Below are 17,951 nucleotides of genomic sequence, written 5' to 3'. Positions count from 1 at the left end.
TATACATTATTTATATATTAGACTATTTTTATATTATGTCCATGTTTTGCCTCAAACCACCTGATAAATGAAACCACGCAATGGTGACGAAGGAGTTAAGACGAAGTTTATAAGAAAGAAAAACTTGTGGGTTTTATAGGTACAAATTATGCAAGATTTTCTGCCGCTAGAGGGCGCTACATTCAAAACAACAACAACGGCGTAGCTTGATGACGATGTGAAGGAGCGTGGGATGATGGGAACTGTCGTTTTCAACTCCACCGTGGATGTAAATCAGTCAGACGGGAATCAAAAAATCATGTTCATGGATGAGGTAAAGTTCTATTTTTATAAATGTTGCGTTTAATGACATGCTTTTTGTGGCGAGGGGGCGTGGTCTGTAACGGGAGAGAGACTTGAGTCCTTGATAGTTCGGACTTCACAAGTTCGACTCAGGAGAACGAACTCCCGAGGACGGATGGACTCAAGTCTGATCTGCAAATGGAACAGCGGCGTACTTAGCGTCACTCGGCTCGCTCTGGCTACTCCGGTTATCTCTTTATGTATATTTAGGCTACAGTAAAACAAAATATGTTATAAACCACCACTCTGCCTCTTTTCATTTTCATTAAAAAAAAATCTTAAACATATTAATGGCCACACAAATGTGGTTCAGGCAACGCAATTGATTATCTTCACTGCATATTTATAACAACACGAAATATAAAACACAACCCTGACTCTTTTTGTTTTTATTTTTTAAATATGATACATAAAAAACATAATAGCCTAATATTGATCATTAAAACTGACAAGAGATTTCAAAAAGAAATCAAAAAGAGACAGGGTTGTGTCATTTTATTTTACATACAGTGAAGAGAATGTAGGGCCAGGTAACATGTATAATATAATGTTTTAAATAGGCTATATAAAATGAAATGACAATCTTTTTTGTTAAATGTCAGTTTTAATGATCAATAATAGCCATTATAAAAGTATAAGTTAAAGTAGCCTAAAAGGTATAAAGCTATACAATAATAAAGCAAACGATTCAGTCAAACATAAGTCAGCTCTCTAGGCTACAACGTTAAAGGGGTCATATAATGCCATTTTTGTACAAGCTAATATGATTCTTTAGGGTCTAAATTAAAAGTTTGTAATATACTTTAATTAAAAATTCTCATTAGTATTGTAAGAAAACACTCATTTTACCTCACAGGACGAGTGCAGAATGAATGAAGGTCTATGGCAGTATACCCATCAAAATCCACTTTTCTCAGGATATCATTTTTTGTCTAGTAATTTGAATATTGTATTCGAAAGGAGATGCAAAGAAATGACACATTGCTGGGTGTTAGATTTTTTAGAGTCACTTATTTGCTTTAAAAAGTCTTTTAAAGTGTCAATGACGTCATACACATCGTACGACCAGAGATACTGCTTTAGGGCAATCCTTCAGTCACTTTGGTGCTTTCGCGCTCTGCACTTTCTTTTCTCTCGAGGCATCGACAACACAGCTGACACAGATAAATACACGTGCTAGACGAGGTTTTGTTTTGTTTGTTTCTGGTCCCGCTTCGGATGCCACGATGCCATCAAGCGGTATCTCTGGTCGTAATCAGTCCTTCACTGACCAATCAGCGTTCATTAGCAGAATGCTAGCGTGTTATGGGCAACAACAACTCAACCTGTAAGAAATCGAAAGGACATAAGTACTCGTTCATTCAACTTTCGACCTATAACCCATGTTGAACTTGCAAAACCTACTATCGAATCTGAGATTTCTCAACGGCAATCGGGTGAAAGAGACAAATTTAGCCGTCTAGCCCCATAGACTCCCATTCATTCTGCACTCGTGGGCGATCGCCCCCAGTGGAACTCTGGTGGAACTACAACCAAAATTCGGTACAATAGGACTTAATAGGGAGTGGGCAGGCTCTCCGTAGACGGGCTCTGGTATGGCTCAATGCATGAACGCTGCTGACGTATTTCCGGTAAAATCTCAACCAGCATCTCTACTTCCGCATAGCGCGTTCTATATGGTTATATACATACAGACAGTTGGTCTGGGAACGCCCCCGGGAACGCCCCGTCACGTGATGTGAATTTAGCCCGTGGGGGAAAACATTGCATTGGCGCTAACTGAAATACACGGGACAATCATGCCGAAGAGTTGCTGTGTCCTTTTCTGTACCGCCAATAAACAAACAAATTATGAATTGAAGCTTTCTTTTTTGAGATTATTGTGTGAGTAGATCTCTGTGTGATATAGTAGTGGGTGTTAAACTTGTATCTGGCAGTGGGCCAGATTTGTCTACATCCCTTATGAAAAAGAAGATTTCTATAGTAGTGTATACTTATGTGATGTTCTGTAATAACGTTACCTCTATAGTACTTCTATAGTATCCCAAAATACTATAGTATTCCTATAGGATTACTATAATATTTTGTCCCAAAATACTACAAGATTCCTATAGTTGTTTTTCATAAGGGATGTCTCATTCACATTAGCGTTATCAGCTGAAGGCTCGCTTGATAGGCCAATCACGAACCTATAGTTCGAGGTCTACACTCAACACAGACTGCAGTCTGTGAGTTAGGGATAACTGTCAGCACAGTCCCTCGGCAACTTCGTACTACTGATCACCGTTTTACAAAAGGATTAATAGTTTGGAGTGAAGCATACGTACAATTGGTAAGTGACCTTAAGAAGGTTTTATGGAGTTATAGTATGCAACATATACGAAAGTTGATTGAGTTATAGGCTAATGTTACCGCTACAGCTACCGCGATGTCTTACCTGGAGATTCAACCAGATCACAAAATATGTCTGGAAACGACACCTCCGGCCATTTGGTTGGGTCATTGACCCAGTTTTTAATTAAATAAGGGCAATCATAACCTATTGCAGTTAATTTTGCAATGTATACCGTTGCCAGTCGGCAGGCGTCAATGACTTGCAATACGACATTTTTGTCATTCAAATACACACGATGTTCGTGGTGTTTTCCCCCACGCCGACTCCACCCTCGCCACGCCCCCAACTATGACTAGATGCCGACTGTATGTATAGCGAAGTGTAACGTTTCTAGCTGCAAAACTTTAATAAAAATCACACAGCGTTTTATAATTTAAGTATTATATATATATTATTGTATAGTTATTTTAGTGATGGCTTCCAGAAAATGTAAATATCAACGGCGGGAAGACAGTAGTTCGGCTGAACATTGTTGTGTCCCGTTATGTGAGGCCTCCTCAAAGTTTAACTCTGTACTGAGTTTCCACACTTTTCCTGTGGACAAAGAAACACGCAGAAAGTGGATTCACAACATTCGACGTGAGAGATTTAACATTACATCTCATACAAGGGTCTGCAGTCGTCACTTTAAAAAAGATGATCTGATTGAGCCCTCGACCCCTAAAGGGCATCGCTTGCTTCGAAAGGGAGCTGGCACCAACCTTATTTCAGTGGAACGGCTACTCCGTGGCTGAACCAAGGCGCACCGGGGTATGGCAAAGACGGGACACTCAAGTGGATGAGGTTCCTGTGCCAATGGATGCCCATTATCTGGAGCATGATTACTGTTCAGTTCCAGAACCCGCCGCAGTTGATAATGCACTGGACCAGACCGAAGATCTCCATAAAAAGGTGGACCGACTAATGAGACAGGTGGAGGAGTTGTCAGTCAGTCAAAGATTTTGTTTGAGGCGATTTGCTGCTTCCGACAATGATATACGGTTCTACACTAGGTACGTTTTTAAAATATGTGTGTGTGTGTGTGTGTGTGTGTATATGTATGTGTATATGTATGTGTGTGTATGTGTATATATATATATGTGTAGTGTATATATATATATATATATTTGTGTGTGTGTGTGTGTGTGTGTATATATACAGTGCAATGCATAAGTGAATACACCCATGCTAAAGTTGACTAAAAAGAGGATTAAAAAATCATATTTTGGAAATTGAACTTAATGCCTTAATTTAAAAAATTAGGAAAAATCCAACCTTTAAGGACACCAATTTTCTTTGTGAATGAATAATGTATCATAAATAAATAAATGTTCTTCTTTAAAATACATGGTGCATAAGTGAGTACACCCCTATGTTAAATTCCCATAGAGGCAGGCAGATTTTTATTTTTAAGTATTTTTTTTATTTTTTTTTTAGGATACTATGCATCCTGATAAAGTTCCCTTGGCCTTTGGAATTAAAATAGCCCCACATCATCACATAGCATTCACCATACCTAGAGATTGGCATGGTTTTAGTTCAGTTAGCCTAAAAGCTAGTTTGATTTGCATTGAGAGATGAACTTATGGAAAGTACCCCATGCCAATCTCTAGGTATGGTGAAGGCTATGTGATGATGTGGGGCTATTTTAATTCCAAAGGCCAAGGGAACTTTATGATACATTATTCATTCACAAAGAAAACTGGTGTCCTTAAAGGTTGGATTTTTCCTAATTTTTTAAATTAAGGCATTAAGTTAAATTTCCAAAATATGATTTTTTTATTCCTCTTTTTAGTCAACTTTAGCATGGGTGTATTCACTTATGCATTGCACTGTATATATACAGTGAGGAAAATAAGTATTTGAACACCCTGCTATTTTGCAAGTTCTCCCACTTGGAAATCATGGAGGGGTCTGAAATTGTCATCGTAGGTGCATGTCCACTGTGAGAGACATAATCTAAAAAAAAAAAAAATCCAGAAATCACAATGTATGATTTTTTAACTATTTGTATGATACAGCTGCAAATAAGTATTTGAACACCTGTCTATCAGCTAGAATTCTGACCCTCAAACACCTGTTAGTCTGCCTTTAAAATGTCCACCTCCACTCCATTTATTATCCTAAATTAGATGCACCTGTTTGAGGTCGTTAGCTGCATAAAGACACCTGTCCACCCCATACAATCAGTAAGAATCCAACTACTAACATGGCCAAGACCAAAGAGCTGTCCAAAGACACTAGAGACAAAATTGTACACCTCCACAAGGCTTGAAAGGGCTACGGGGAAATTGCCAAGTAGCTTGGTGAAAAAAGGTCCACTGTTGGAGCAATCATTAGAAAATGGAAGAAGCTAAACATGACTGTCAATCTCCCTCGGACTGGAGCTCCATGCAAGATCTCACCTCGTGGGGTCTCAATGATCCTAAGAAAGGTGAGAAATCAGCCCAGAACTACACGGGAGGAGCTGGTCAATGACCTGAAAAGAGCTGGGACCACCGTTTCCAAGGTTACTGTTGGTAATACACTAAGACGTCATGGTTTGAAATCACGCATGGCACGGAAGTTTCCCCTGCTTAAACCAGCACATGTCAAGGCCCGTCTTAAGTTTGCCAATGACCATTTGGATGATCCAGAGGAGTCATGGGAGAAAGTCATGTGGTCAGATGAGACCAAAATAGAACTTTTTGGTCATAATTCCACTAAACGTGTTTGGAGGAAGAAGAATGATGAGTACCATCCCAAGAACACCATCCCTACTGTGAAGCATGGGGGTGGTAGCATCATGCTTTGGGGGTGTTTTTCTGCACATGGGACAGGGCAACTGCACTGTATTAAGGAGAGGATGACCGGGGCCATGTATTGCGAGATTTTGGGGAACAACCTCCTTCCCTAAGTTAGAGCATTGAAGATGGGTCGAGGCTGGGTCTTCCAACATGACAATGACCCGAAGCACACAGCCAGGATAACCAAGGAATGGCTCTGTAAGAAGCATATCAAGGTTCTGGCGTGGCCTAGCCAGTCTCCAGACCTAAACCCAATAGAGAATCTTTGGAGGGAGCTCAAACTCTGTGTTTCTCAGCGACAGCCCAGAAATCTGACTGATCTAGAGAAGATCTGTGTGGAGGACTGGGCCAAAATCCCTCCTGCAGTGTGTGAAGACCTGGTGAAAAACTACAGGAAACGTTTGACCTCTGTAATTGCAAACAAAGGCTACTGTACCAAATTTTAACATTGATTTTCTCAGGTGTTCAAATACTTATTTGCAGCTGTATCATACAAATAAATAGTTAAAAAATCATACATTGTGATTTTTGGATTTTTTTTTTAGATTATGTCTCTCACAGTGGACATGCACCTAGTACGATGACAGTTTCAGACCCCTCCATGATTTCTAAGTGGGAGAACTTGCAAAATAGCAGGGTGTTCAAATACTTATTTTCCTCACTGTATATATGTGTATGTAGTTTGTGTAAATGTGTGCGTGCGTGTGTGTATATGTATGTGTATATATATATATATGTATATATATATATATATATATGTGTGTGTGTGTGTGTATATGTTTGTGTGTGTATATATGTTTGTGTGTGTGTGTGTGTGTGTGTGTGTGTGTATGTATATGTATGCAAACAAACATGTCTTACATCTCATTTAGGTTCATGACTTACAGGCATTTAATGACTTTCTGGAAACTCAGCCATGTCACCCTGTAGCCCAAGACTGGTTGCCCACTGAAGCTAAGCAGGGCTGAGCCTGGTTAGTGCCTGGATGGGAGACCTCCTGAGAAAACCAGGTTGCTGCTGGAAGAGGTGTTAGTGAGGCCAGTAGGGGGTGCTCACCCTGTGGTCTGTGTGGGTCCTAATGCCCCAGTATAGTGACGATATACTGTCAAAGAGCACCGTCCTTCGGATGAGACGTAAAACCGAGGTCCTGACTCTCTGTGGTCATTAAAAATCCCAGGATGTCTTTCGAAAGAGTAGGGGTGTAACCCCGGCATCCTGGCCAAATTTGCCCAGTGGCCTCTGTCCATCAGGGCCTCCTAATCATCCCCATATACTGATTGGCTTCATCACTGTCTCCTCTCCACCAATAACCTGGTGTGTGGTGGGCGTTCTGGCGCAATATGGCTGCCGTCGCATCATCCAAGTTGATCCTGCACATTGGTGGTGGTTGAGGAGATTGCCCCTTCTATGTAAAGCTCTTTGAGTGCAGAGAAAAGCGCTATATAAATGTAATGAATTATTATTTTTATTATTATTAATTTTACATTTTCAGTGAAAGCCTAGCCTACACATTATACATAATTGCAAACCTTGTCATTTTTATAGGGTCAGTCCCTGCAGCCCATTGATGAGTTCTTCCTCTTCATGATCCACCCCTCAGTTGGCCAAACAAACAAACAGTTGGCTCTGTTCGCATATGGATGTCTGAGGAGGAAGTCAAGGCTCATCTACCCAATGAGTTCCAGGACTACCCAGACACACAAGTGGTGATCGACTGCACGGAACTGCGTTGCCAAACTCCATCCTCTCTCCTGCTTCAAAGTGAAGTCTTCTCCAATTACAAGTCCCACTGCACCTTCAAGGGGTTAATCGGCATGGCACCACATGGTGTGGTCACCTTTGTGTCATCCCTGTATGCAGGATCTGTCAGTGCCAAGGAGCTTTTTAAGCAGTCTGGGATTGTGTCTCTGTTGAAACCTGGAATGGCAATAATGGTCGACAAAGGTTTTCTTGTTGATGACTGTGTGTCATGCAAAGTCTACAGACCTGCTTTTCTGTCAAAAAGGAAACAGCTGACGGCTGATGAGGTAAAGAAGACACAGTCCATTGCTCGGCTAAGGTTCCTCGTCGAGCATCTCATCCGCAGGGTGAAGAAACACAAGCTGTTCGACACAGAAATCCCTCTTTCCATCACAGGGAGCATCAACCAGCTGTACACTGTTGCTTGCCTCCTTGTAAATTACCAGAATGGCCCCTTAGTAAAAGCATGGGCAAAGGATTAAAGACAAGATAACTTTGATTGATGAATTTGGATTTATTTTTGTTCAAATATAAATAATTTTAACATGTATATAAATAACTTTGTACAGTTGCACTGCAGGAATGTAAACATGTACATATAAATAACTTTGTACAGTTTTTAACATTATATACAGTGATGTTGAGTAAATAAATAAAAAACTTTGATACAATCTTAAATTATTATTTGTCTTTTTACACCTGTGGGCATCTTGGCAGGTAAAAGTAAAGAAAGAAATGGTCAGCTTTCTCTCTAATGATCTGAAACATTTTTATGTATTTGTGTATGCGCTGGATCATCATGTCATCCTGTGCATAAACGACAAAATCACACCAGTCCAATCCTGAAATCAGCATTTGTCCTTGAACTTGCCAAAAGTATGTATGCTGTTGTTTAAGTTCTGGTGTGCCATGTTGTTAAATTGAAATAATAATATTGCTTGCAATCTGTTGCCACAATTTTATTGAGTAGATCTAGTGTTTTTTTTGTTTTTTTTTACTTGGAGCTTTAGATTTCAAGTTTCAGAATTAATATAGCCTATACTGTGTGTATATGTATATATAAACAAGTTTCAACAGCTGAAGTATGGTAAAATGGAAACAGTTTTTGCAAAAAATAAAATGAATATATAAAATGTGTAAATCTTGCCTCACAATTTGATTCAATTACGACTCAAACTGTCACGATTAGCCACGCACTCCCTGGGCTCCATTTCCCATCATGCATCTCCCTGGACTGATTACACCATACACCTGCACTGCACTGATTACACACACACCTGCACCTCATGTTCAAACACTCATTTAAGCCACACTCACACCACACTCGGGGCTAAATCTTGGTTTGCTGCTGTGAACATTTCCAAGCGTTTTACACCACACTCGGGGCTAAGTCTTGTTTTGCTGCTGTGAACATTTCCAAGCGTTTTCCATGTGTTTACCTGCCTGTTGTGACCTTGTCTGTTCCTGATCTTCTGCCTGGTTCCTGTATCCTGTTTGTTTTCTGCCTGCCCTGATATCCTGCCTGTTCTCTTACGAGAGTCCTCTCGTACTGCGTTTTTGTAAAAACGCTACGGGAAAAGTCTCTTTTCACGAAATACTGAAGCAAAAAATTATCCTTAATTTTCATAAATGTAAAACGCGTTGCGGCAGTGCTTAGCTATGGCGAGACGGCTTGCTCGCTCATTGGCTGCTCTGCAGCAACTGCATAAGCCTATCGAGCGAGGCCTGAGGTGACGTCAGGCCAATGAGGACGCTTCGCGCCCTCCTAGCCATTTCCCGCCGAGACGGGTGTGGCTAACCTCTATATAAGGAGCTCGAGAAGGCTGATTCACTTGATTTTAATCTCTTCAGCGAAGCGCACGCATCGCTGGATCACGGAAGCAAGCGTCGTTCGAAGCAAGCACTTCAGCGGGACGAGCCCTCGAAGCCGCTGGCCAACGCCGCCTTCTACAGGCAGCCGTACCTGCTGCGCTTTCCGACGCCTATATCCTTTATTGTTATTGCTCTGTTTTCTGTGTGTGTGTGTGTGTGTTCGCTGCAACACTCACCCCTAAAAGAGCTGCGTCTTTTTCAAGACGCCTTCTCAGGCAGCGCTCGCGCTCGCTCCGAGCCAATTGCCTACGGTGACTCTGAGGACTCGCCAGGCATCCTTTCCGAGGCTGCCCTTCCTGGAAGCGGACGGCGGGATTAGTTTTTCTTTACGTTACAAGAAAAGCTACCCTGCCTCTGCACGCGTCATTCACCGGCGAAGGAGAAAAGAGTGTTCTTAGTCCCACCGTTGGTCGGTCTGAACTCTTTTCTCTCACATTTCTCAGTTCCCTGTTCGGCGACTGGAAATATTATTGCAGAAAGTGAGTCTGTTACACGCTTGCCTGCCAGCAAACGCCGAAGAATACATGTTGACGCCGCTTTCAAAGCCTGTATCCCCCTGTGGCTCAGTGGTGGAATCATAGTGTCTCCATGCGGGAGACCGGGGTTCGGATCCCGGTCTAGCGGCATATATATTTATGCCGCCAATGCTTTGCTCTGTAAGTCCCCTGAAGGCGACTGCAGAGATGCATTTTGCAGCCAGCGAGCGCGTAGTACCCGCTTGCCTGCAACCGAACACCGTTTCTACGGTTCCCGCGCGTCACTGGCGAAAGAGAATGGAGTGTTTTCAGCCCCGCTGAATCTGGGCGATTTCCACTCTTCTCACATTTGCAGGCGTTCTGAAAATGCAAATCACTCTGTCTGTTCCCCGAGAGGCAACTGCAGACGTGTTTTTTGCTGCCCACGAGTACGTGGTACAGGCCTGCAAGCAAACGCCAATGTGGATAATACTCGCGCTGACTTTGTCTATGTATCTTCACTGTGGTCCAGTGGTAGATTGTTAGACTTGCGCGCGGGCGATCGGAGGTTCGAACCCCAGGCCGGCCGGCAGAAAATATTTATGCCGCCGAATGCAAATCACTCTGTTTGTTCCCCGAGAGGCAACTGCAGACGTGTTTTTTGCTGGCCACGAGCACGTGGTACATGCCGTCTATGTATTTTCACTGTGGTCCAGTGGTAGATTCTTAGACTTGCACGCGGGCGATTGGAGGTTCGAACCCCAGGCCGGCCGGCAGAAAATATATATGCCGCCGAATGCAAATCACTCTGTTTGTTCCCCGAGAGGCAACTGCAGACGTGTTTTTTGCTGCCCACAAGCACGTGGTACATGCCTGACAAGCAAACGCCAGTGCGGATAATACTCGCGCTGACTTTGTCAATGTATCTTCACTGTGGTCCAGTGGTAGATTCTTAGACTTGCGCGCGGGCGATCGGAGGTTCGAACCCCAGGCCGGCCGGCAGAAAATATTTATGCCGCCGAATGCAAATCACTCTGTTTGTTCCCCGAGAGGCAACTGCAGACGTGTTTTTTGCTGCCCACGAGCACGGCCGATGATGCTATATGTGTAGAGAAGATGCCCACTGCTAGTGCCCATCCCTACACACTAGCACAGCCCTTCACACAGGGCCCGCGCTCATATATTCGACTCGGGTCGATCACGCACGCAACATAGTGAACGTGCCCACTGCCTAGTGCCCACAAACACTATGTTCTGCATGCCTTGTGGTTTCGGTAAAGACGAAACCTGTGTGCATTCACTCTGCTCAGACAGACAGTGCACTCATTGCAGTAACTGTGCCCGCTCTCCCGTTTTCTGGTGTCCCGGCCACGGCCGATGGTGCTATAAATGTAGTGTCGATGCCCACTCCTCAGTGCCCATCCCTACACATAAGCACAGCCCTACACTTAGGGCTCGCGCACATAAAATCGACTCAGATCGATTGCGCTTCAAATGTATTGAAAGTGCCCACTTCCCAGTGCCCACATACACTATGTCTCACAGACCACAGGCTCTCTGTAAAAACGAGACCTGTGTGCGCTCGCTCTGCTCAGGCAGACAGCGCGTCCAAAGCAGTGAATGTGCCCGCGTCCCGCCCACATTCACCCGCAGACATGAGTCCCGCGAAACTCGCTCAGCCCTCCCTCACTCAGTTAAGCACTGTAGTAAGGTCGAGGACGAGCGCTCTGCCCGCTGTAATAAGCGCGCCCCCCGCCTCGAATGCCACAGGCATAACGCCTATGTTATCGCACCCCGAAGCACCTCTGTCACACGAACAGAGAAGTAGAAGTAGAGAAGTAGAGTGAATTTAGAAGTAGCACACCTACTTCGCGCCGAAATATCAAAACTGATAAGCAAAGGGGCGATAGCGCATGTACCCCTAGCTCAAAGCAAAGGGGGGCTATACAGCAGATACTTTCTAGTCCCCAAAAAGGACGGTGGTATCAGACCCATACTGGATCTAAGACGGCTGAACAAAGCATTAGTGAAACGCAGTTTCAAAATGCTCACGACCAGGAAAATCCTCGCGCATGTTCGCCGAGGAGACTGGTTCATGTCGATAGATCTGAAGGACGCGTATTTTCAAATACAAATAGCGTCACATCACAGGCAATACTCGAGATTCGCCTTCGAGGGTCAGACATACCAGTATACAGTCCTGCCGTTCGGCTTGTCCCTGGCACCTCGTACATTTACGAAGTGCATGGACGCAGCGCTCGCTCCTCTCAGACTCAGAGGCATGCGAGTGCTGAACTATTTGGACGACTGGCTGATCCTAGCTCAATCACGATCACAGCTCGTGGAGCACAGAACCATTTTACTCGATCACCTCGAGAATCTTGGTATCACAGTCAATTGGACGAAGAGTTCACTGAACCCCAGTCAAACGATTTCGTTTCTGGGTACCATTCTGGACTCACAGTCTATGACAGCGCGGCTGTCGCCACAGCGCGTGCTGCACATTCAGCGCGCAGCGAGATCTTTCCGCTGCGGCGCGACTACCCCGCTCAGGACGTTTCAGAGGATGCTAGGTCTCATGGCCTCAGCATCACCGGTTCTTCAGCTGGGCTTGCTCCGCATGCGCCCTCTGCAGTTCTGGTTGAAAGCGCGAGTACCGCGCGGAGCGTGGGTGTCCGGCCGGTTACGTCTCAAGGTCAATCAGAGCTGTGTGGCAGCCCTAATACCTTGGTTGGCGGGCGACTGGTACCGATCAGGTGTAAGCCTGGGGACTTCCTCGGGAGTGAGGATGGTGTCGACAGATGCATCCACCTCGGGATGGGGAGCGCTGCTCGAGGGCAGACCGTTCTTCGGCCTGTGGTCGAAACGAGAAAAGCTCCAACACATCAACTGCCTGGAGATGCTGGCAGTGCACAATGCGCTGACGCGTTTTTGTCCCCAAATCAAGGACCAACACGTCGTAGTCCGTTCGGACAACACGGCCGTGGTGTCCTATATAAATCGCCAGGGCGGTCTGAGATCCACAGCCCTATACAGGCTGGCGAAACGCCTCCTAATATGGGCTCAGCACAATTTGCGCTCGCTGAGAGCAGTGCATGTGCCTGGGCTCCAGAATGTGGGCCCAGACAGGCTGTCCAGGAACAACATTCTCCTGGGCGAATGGTCTCTACACCCGCAAACAGTCCTGCTGTTGTGGGAAAGATTCGGCAGAGCGGAAGTGGACCTATTCGCGTCCCGCGAAAACGCTCATTGCCCCGTGTTCTTTTCCAGAAACGACAGCGCGCTGTCCCACGTGTGGCCGCGCTGCCCGCTTTATGCCTTTCCCCCCGTCTCCCTCCTGCCACAGGTGTTAGAGCGGGTCAAGGAAACGAAATGCTCAGTGCTGCTTGTAGCACCGCTCTGGAAGAACCAAGCATGGTTCCCAGTCCTGATGCAGCTAGCAGACATCGCTCCATGGCCAGTGCCATTGAGGAGAGATCTCCTCTCGCAGGCCAGGGGCTCAATTTGGCACCCACACCCGGAGCTGTGGTCCCTTCACGTGTGGGCGCTCAACGGTTATCCGTTGACCTCGCAGAGGGAGTGATAAATACCATCACTCAGGCCAGGGCGCCGTCAACTCGGCGGCTTTATGCCTCGAAGTGGTCGGTTTTCTCCGGCTGGTGTACAGCTCGGAGCCTATCACCTCTCGATTGTGAGGTGACGGAGGTTCTCTCCTTCCTACAGGAGCTGTTGGATAAGGGCAGATCCCCTTCCACACTCAAAGTTTATGTGGCGGCTATTACAGCGTTTTCTGGAACAACGCTGGGGCAGTCTCTAGGAAGGAACGATTTAGTCATCCGCTTCCTCAGGGGAGCTAGGAGGCTAAATCCTCCCAGGCCTCCTTCAGTCCCTATGTGGGACCTTTCTACGGTTTTGGCGGCCATGAAAGGTGCCCCTTTCGAGCCTATCCAATCTATTAGCCTCAAACATTTGTCTTTCAAAACAGTGTTCTTGATGGCTCTCGCTTCGGTGAAGCGCATAGGCGACCTGCACGCGCTCTCTGTGAGCCCAGCTTGCTTGGAGTTTGGACCTAACGACTCTAAAGTCATACTCAAACCTAAGCATGGCTATGTGCCAAAGTCCCTCAACACACCATTTCGGGCTCAGGTTATCTCCCTGTCTGCCCTGCCGGGATCAAGTGAGGAAGGGGACTCAAGTTTTCTTTGCCCCATTCGGGCTCTAAGAGCTTACGTGTCCCGCTCTGCTGTCTTCAGACAGACTGAGCAGCTCTTTGTCTCGTTCAGTGGACGTTCCAAGGGAATGGCTGTGTCGAAACAGAGCTTATCCAGATGGATAGTTGACGCCATAGCGCTGGCTTATACTGCCAAGGGCCTCCAGTGCCCGTTGGGAGTTAGAGCGCACTCCACGAGGGGCGTTGCCTCCTCGTGGGCTTGGTCCAGCGGGATTTCCTTACAGGATATATGTACGGCGGCGGGCTGGGCCTCGCCGTCTACATTTATCAGGTTTTACAACCTAGAGGTTCCCGCCTTACAGGCTAAGCTACTATCGGTATAGCCGATTCAGCTGTCTAACTAGAACACTGAAATCGCATGCGCAACGCGCTGCCGACTGTCTTATGGGCAGAACTGTGTAAGACCCACATTTCCCACATTTAGTTCAGGTTTCCCCCACCCTGTCTATGTGATGTCATATTCGCGTCTGCTGACGCAACCATATAAGGACAGAGGAATCCCCTCTTGTCTCTAGACTCTCTCTGTGAGGTCATGTTTTACGTCTGCGGACGTTACAATATAGGGAATTAAGGTTCCCCTCCCTTAATCCCAGGCTCTTTGAGTCTATCTGGTGATTATGCACTGTACACCTGGTTAGCTTCCAGTGATCGGTGTCTTTATCCCAGCACGCACGGCGTTTTACAAGGGGTTCCCGTAGCGTTTTTACAAAAACGCAGTACGAGAGGACTCTCGTAAGAGAACGTACTCGGTTACTAACGTAACCTCGGTTCTCTCTAGAAGAGGGAACGAGTACTGCGTTCTCTGCCGTGCGTACGGTTCACTCTGGTTCGCTTCGGCGATGAAAATCAAGTGAATCAGCCTTCTCGAGCTCCTTATATAGAGGTTAGCCACACCCGTCTCGGCGGGAAATGGCTAGGAGGGCGCGAAGCGTCCTCATTGGCCTGACGTCACCTCAGGCCTCGCTCGATAGGCTTATGCAGTTGCTGCAGAGCAGCCAATGAGCGAGCAAGCCGTCTCGCCATAGCTAAGCACTGCCGCAACGCGTTTTACATTTATGAAAATTAAGGATAATTTTTTGCTTCAGTATTTCGTGAAAAGAGACTTTTCCCGTAGCGTTTTTACAAAAACGCAGTACTCGTTCCCTCTTCTAGAGAGAACCGAGGTTACGTTAGTAACCGAGTACGTTTGTTGGCCACAATTTTTTGGTTGACCCTGATCTTCTCTGCTGTGTTTGCTGGTGCACGACCCTTGCCTGGTGACTACTCTGTTTAATAAAGACAAGCTGCACTTGGATCTAAATGACTCCCATGCTTCGTAACAGTAACAATTTGATTATAAAACAATTCATTTTATTCGATATAAAACATATTTTGCTCCAATTATTTTATTAATAATTACTATTATAATTATTTTGTTATTAAAAATAAGAGTAATGTTGCAAATAACAAACAGTAACAAATACAAAATTAGAAAGAAACAAACTGAATTAACAGTGCTTTAATTTTACATCTATTTAACAGAAGTACTGAAGTAATAATTAATACAGAAATGTAGGGCTGTAGTCAAGACCACCTTTGTCAAGTCCAAGACCAGGGGCCTGATGTATAAACGTTGCGTACGCACAAAATGGGCATAGAAATATGCGTACGCATTTTTCCACGCACATATCGGGATTTATAAAAAATAAACTTGGCGTAAATAAGTGCGCACCGTAAGGATGCTCTTGACCGTGCGTACGCACTCTTTTAGAAGAGTAGGCCTATGTGTTTTGGCGACACCAACTGGCCCAAATAGCAATAACTATTTAAAATGAAAAACTTCTAAATTATCCTATTACATCACCCAATAAATCAAATTGCATCAACCTGAATTATCATTATCAGCATTCTTTACCAGGTGCAAATACTTTGAATTTACTAATTGTTTTTTAATGAATGGGCTATAAAAAGGTATGTGCGTATATCATCATAATGGATGCTCTAGCGCTGTTAGAAGACCTTGCTAATGACGCTCTATGGAGGGAGCGTGTTTTCAGAGATAGTGAAGATTTCCTTGCTTATGATGATGATTGGCTCATGAGCCGATTTCGATTCCCAAGAGCCATCCTCTTGGAATTGTGTTCTGAATTACGACCAGTATTGGAAAGACCCTCGCGGAGAAACCACGCGCTGTGTGTTCCTGTACAAGTATTGACCACATTAGGCCACTTGGCCACTGGTACTTTCCAGCGAGAGTTGACAGACCGATCGGGTATGTCGCAGTCATCCCTGAGCCGTGTCATGCCATATGTATGGGATGCCATAGTGGGGATGGCACCCCGATACATCTGTTTTCCTTACACGCAAGCTGAACAGGCCAACATCAAAATGCAATTTGCAGCAATCGCCGGTTTTCCCAATGTAATCGGTGCTATTGACTGCACTCATGTTGCAATAAAGGCACCATCTGAGAATGAATTTGCTTTTGTTAACCGAAAGCATCTTCATTCTTTGAACGTGCAGATCATATGTGATGCGCATATGTCTCTGACAAATGTAGTTGCGAGATGGCCTGGGTCAACTCATGATTCCTACATTTTGTCCAACAGCAGTGAAGGGAACAGACTGCAAACAGGAGCTGTGCATGATGGATGGTTTCTTGGTAAGTCGGCAGGAATGCCGCATGCGCATGTAATTGTAATTGAGTAATGATGCAAATGTGTTTAAAGCATACCTTTTAAAATGTTTTTTCTTTTAGGTATAATTATAATCTCCAATGATAAACAAACCCACACTTATTTTAATTTTTTTTTTTTTTATGCAAAATTTCACATTAATCAATGCAAATTTTCAGGACACAAAACATGTTTTACAGCATTTAAAAATTAAGTGAAATGTTAAATAGAATCAATATTGTCCTGGAAAAAACAAAAAGCTATCTGTAGGCTATTTTACGAGCATGTACTTTCTTTAAAGTATTCTTATAATATTGTTTATAATTGTTACCTCTGCCTAGCACTTGAAATGTTATATTAATTGTCCCATTGTATTTACATTCATTGTTTTGTTATATTTTCTTTAAAAAAAAAATTGTAAATGTTTTACCTCTCAGGAGACCGTGGTTATCCCCTTAGAACGTGGCTGCTAACTCCACTAACTAGACCCCAAACCGAACAAGAACGGCGTTATAACGAGAAGCATTGCCGGACGCGTTCAGTGGTCGAACGCACTATTGGTCTGCTAAAAGGACGCTGGAGGTGCTTGGATAGGTCTGGTGGCACAGTATTGTACAGCCCTACAAAGGTTTGCCGCATTGTGGTGGCTTGCGCAGTGTTGCACAACATTGCTCAAAAGAATGGTATACCTGTTCTGTTCCATGATCGAACGCCCATACTGAAGATAATGAACCCGACCCTGGCCCTCCTAATGCAGTGCATAATGCTATGGCAATACAGCGGTGTATAAATGTAATGTAAAAAGGCAAGTGAATTCAAACTTTTTATTTTTTCACAAGTTCTTTAAGTGAACCACTTATTTCTGACAAAATTGTTTTTATTTCTTTCAGTTCGTAACACACCGCATTAACAGCATGAACCATGTGACGTTGGGTCTGCATGACTTCTTCCGTCAGTACACGCCTTGAGTTACCAGCGCTCGGTGGTGGCACAAAGGATGATGATGATGATGCACTGGATTGCGCATAGGATGGGGTTGCTTGGGATGGTGGAGGCACACAAGATGCCGGTGATGGCACACAGGATGGTGGTGGAGGCACACAGGATGGCGGCGGTGGTGGCACGTAGGATGTAAGCCTACTTCCCTTGTCTACCCCACTTGGACCACTCACCGGGCTTGAAGGCATTCCAGGATTAACTGTTCCTTTAATCATTAAAAAACGTTTAATTAAATAAAGGTTGTATTGCATATCTGTAAATGTGTGAAATAAAATGTGCACTTGATGACTTGCTTTTGTCTTTTTAAGTTACATTTTTAGCATATGAATAAACAGGAAAATCGACTATTTTAATAAACGTATATCTTAAGGGCAGCTGCATCTATTGCTAGATTTGTCACTTGGATATTTTAGGACTTTCCACTTCCACGGAATTTGAATTGGTTGATTTAAATTATCCACAATAAAAAAGCAGAATTTTAAACAGACAAAAACTTAT

General features: G+C 44.5%; 1 long non-coding RNA gene across 1 annotated transcript; it reads left to right on the top strand.

Annotated features, from left to right (window-relative positions):
* The first annotated feature begins 229 nt into the window (after positions 1–229).
* On the top strand, positions 230–17,746 carry LOC311296435. The gene is made up of 4 exons (XR_014628594.1): positions 230–313; positions 16,389–16,441; positions 16,892–17,259; positions 17,345–17,746. It is a non-coding gene; the product is annotated as an uncharacterized lncRNA (long non-coding RNA).
* The last annotated feature ends 205 nt before the right edge of the window (positions 17,747–17,951 follow it).

The sequence above is a fragment of the Rutilus rutilus genome (genome assembly GCF_951802725.1).
Source record: "Rutilus rutilus genome assembly, chromosome: 9".
Taxonomy (NCBI): domain Eukaryota; kingdom Metazoa; phylum Chordata; class Actinopteri; order Cypriniformes; family Leuciscidae; genus Rutilus; species Rutilus rutilus.
The sequence above is the reverse complement of the archived record's forward strand: the minus strand, read 5'-3'. Positions and strand labels throughout refer to the sequence as shown.